Raw genomic sequence first — 4,068 nt, forward strand, 5'->3', positions numbered from 1 at the left:
AAACACCGAGCTGATCTCCCCGTGTGATGCAGCTGCTTCCCACTAGCTATCTATTTTACATTTGGCAGTGTATATATGTCAATGCCACTGTCTCACTTCGTCCCAGCTTACCCTTCTGCCTCCCCATGTCCTCAAGTCCATTCTCTACGTCTGCATTTTTATTCCTGTCCTGCCCCTAGGTTCATCAGGACCATTTTTTTTTTTAGATTCCATATATATATGTTAGCATACAGTATTTGTTTTTCTCTTTCTGACTTACTTCACTCTGTATGACAGACTCTAGGTCCATCCACCTCACTACAAATAATTTCGTTTCTTTTTATGGCTGAGTAATATTCCATTGTATATATGTGCCACATCTTCTTTATCCATTCATCTGTCGATAATTTCTATTATTGTTTTTAGATTCTACATATAAGTGATATCATATGATATTTGTCTTTCTCTGTCTAACTTACTTCACTTAGTATGATCATCTTTAGGTCCATCCATGTTGCTGCAAATGGCATTATTTCATTCTTTTTTATGGCTGAATAATATTCCACTGTATATATGTACCACATCTTCTTTATCCATTCTTCTGTCGATGGACATTTAGGTTGCTTCCATGTCTTGGCTATTGTAAATAGTGCTGCTATAGACATTAGGGTGCATGTTCATTTTCAATTCTAGTTTTCTCCATATATATGCCCAGGAGTGGGATTGCTGGATCATATGGTAGTTCTATTTTTAGCTTTGTAAGGAACCTCCACACTGTTCTTCATAGTGGTTGTACCAATTTACATTCCCGCCAACAGTGTAAGAGGGTTCCCTTTTCTCCACACCCTCCCTAGCATTCATTGTTTGTAGACTTTCTGATGATGTCCATTCTGACCAGTGTGGGGTGACACCTCATTGTAGTTTTGATTTACTTTTCTCTAATAATTAGTGATGTTGAGCATCATTTCATGTGCTTTTCGGCCATTTATATGTCTTCTTTACAGAAATGTATATTTAGATCTTCTGCCCATTTTTTGATTGGGTTGTTTGTTTTTTCTTATTGAGCTGCATAGTCTGTTTGCATATTTTGGAGATTAATGCCTTGCCGGTCGCTTCATTTGCAAATATATTCTTCCATTCTGTGGGCTTTTTGTTGTGTTTATGATTTCCTTTGCTGTGCAAAAGCTTTTAAATTTAATTAGGTCCCATTTATTTATTTTTGTTTTTATTTTTATTACTCTAGGAGGTGCATCCAAAAAGATATTGCAGCAATTTATGTCAAGGAGTGTTCTGTCTATGTTTTCCTCTAGGAGTTTTATAGTGTCCGGTCTTCCATTTAGGTCTTTAATCCATTTTGAGTTTATTTTTGTGTATGGTGTTAGTGAATGTTCTAATTTCATTCTTTTACATGTAGCTGTCTAGTTTTCCCAGCACCACTTATTGAAGAGGCTGTCATTTCTCTGTTGTGTATTCTAACCTCCTTTCTCATAGATTATTTGACCATAGGTGCATGGATTTATTTCTGGGCTTTCTCTCCTATTTCACTGATCCATATTTCTGTTTTATTTGCCAGTACCATACTGCTTTGATTAATGTAGCTTTGTAGTATAGTCTGAAGCCAGTAAGTCTGATTCCTCCAGCTCCGTTTTTCTTTCACAGGATTGCTTTGGCTATTTGGGCTCTTTTGTGTTTCCATACAAATTTCAAATTATTTTGTTCTAGTTCTGTGAAAAATGCCATTGGTAATTTGATAGGGATTGCATTGAATCTGTAGATTGCCTTGGGTAGTATACTCATTTTGACAAAATTGATTCTTCCAATCCAAAACATGGCAGATCTTTCCATCTGTTTGTGTCATCCTCAGTTTCTTTCTTCAGTGTCTTATAGTTTTCAGAGTATGGATATTTGCCTCCTTAGGTAGGTTTATTCCTAGATATTTTATTCTTTTTGATGTGATGGTAAATGGGATTGTTTCTTTAATTTCTCTTTCTGATCTTTCATTGTAAATGTATAGAAATGCAACACATTTCTGTGTATTAATTTTGTATCCTACGACTTTACCAAATTCATTGATGAGCTCTAGTAGTTTTCTGGTGGCGTATTTAGGATTTTCTGTGTATAGTATTATGTCATCTCCAAACAGTGACAGTTTTACTTCTTCTTTTCCGGTTTGGTTTCCTTTTATTTCTTTTTCTTCTCTGATTGGCGTGGGTAAGACTTCCAAAACTATGTTGAATAAGAGTGGCGAGAGTGGACATCCTTGTCTTGTTCCTGATCTTAGAGGAAATGCTTTCAGCTTTTCACCATTGAGTATGATGTTAGCTGTGGGTTTGTCATATATGGTCTTTATTATATTGAGGTAGGTTCCCTCTTTGCCCACTTTCCAGAAATTTTTTAACATAAATGGGTGTTGAATTTTGTCAAGAGCTTCTTCTACATCTATTGAGATTATCATCCAGTTTTTATTCTTCAATTTGTTAATGTGTTGTATCACACATTGATTTGCAGATATTGAAAACTCCTTGCATCCCTGGGATAATCCCACTTGATCATGGTGCATGATCATTTTAATGTATTGTTGGATTCTGTTTGCTAGTATTTTGTTGAGGATTTTTGCATCTATGTTCATCAGTACTATTGGTCTGTAATTTTATTTTTTTTGTGGTATCTTTGTCTGGTTTTGGTATCAGAGTGATGGTGGTCTTCTAGAATGCATTTTGGAGTGTTCCTTCCTCTGCAACTTTTTGGAATAGTTTCAGAAGGATGGGTGCTAACTCTTCTCTAAATGTTTGGTAGAGTTTGCCTGTGAAGCCATCTGTTCCCAGACTTTTTTTTGTTGGAAATTTTTAATCACAGTTTCATTTTCAATACTTGTCATTGGTCTGTTCACATTTTCTATTTTTGCCTGGTTCAGTCTTGGAGGGTTGTACCTTTCTAAGGATTTAACCATTTCTTCTCAGTTGTCCATTTTATTGGCGTATGGTTGCTTGTAATAGTTTCTTATGATCCTTTGTATTTCTGTGGTATCCATTGTAACTTCTCCTTTTTCATTTCTAATTTTATTGATTTGAGCCCCCCTCCTTTTTTTTCTTGTTGAGTCTGGCAAAAGGTTTATCAATTTTGTTTATCTTTTCAAAGAACCAGCTTTTAGTTTCATTGATCTTTGCTATAATTTTCTTCGTCTCTATTTTATTTATTTCTGCTCTGATCTTTATGATTTCTTTCCTTCTACTAACTTCGGGTTTTGTTTGTTCTTCTTTCTCTAATTGCTTTAGGTGTAGGGCTAGGTTGTTTATTTGTGATTTTTCTTGTTTCCTGAGTTTAGATTTTATTGCTATAAACTTCCCTTTTAGAACTGCTTTTGCTGCATCCCATAGGTTTTGGATCATTTTGTTTTCATTTTCAATTGTCTCTAGGCATTTTTTGATTTCTTCTTTGATTTCTTCATTGATCCATTGGTTGTTTAGTAGCATATTGTTCAGTCTCCACGTGTTTGTGTTTTTTTTACAGTTTTTTTTCTTGTAGTTTATTTCTAATCTCATAGTGTTGTGGTCAGAAAGGATGCTTGATATGATTTCAGTTTTCTTAAATTTACTGAGGCTTGCTTTATGACCCAGCATGTGATCTATCCTGGCGATTGTTCCATGTGCACTTGAGAAGAAAGTGTATTCTGCTGCTTTTGGATGGAATATTCTATAAATATCCATTAAGTCCATTTGGACTAATGTGTCATTTAAGGCCTGTGTTTTGTTATTGATTTTCTATCTGGATGACCTGTCCATTGATGTAACTGGGGTGTTTATGTCCCCCGCTATTATTGTGTTACTGTCGATTTCCCCTTTTATGGCTGTTAGCATTTGCCTTATGTATTCAGGTGCTCCTATGTTTGTTGCATAAATATTTATAATTGTTATATCTTCTTCTTGGCTTGATTCCTTGATCATCGTGTAGTGTCCTTCCTTATCTCTTGTAACAGTCTTTCTTTTAAAGTCTATTTTATCTGATACGAGTATTGCTACTCCAGCTTTCTTTTGATTTCCATTTTCATGGAATATCTTCTTCCATCCCCTCTCTTTCAGTCTGTATGTG

This window comes from Balaenoptera ricei, chromosome X, assembly GCF_028023285.1.
Source record: "Balaenoptera ricei isolate mBalRic1 chromosome X, mBalRic1.hap2, whole genome shotgun sequence".
In the NCBI taxonomy this organism is placed as follows: domain Eukaryota; kingdom Metazoa; phylum Chordata; class Mammalia; order Artiodactyla; family Balaenopteridae; genus Balaenoptera; species Balaenoptera ricei.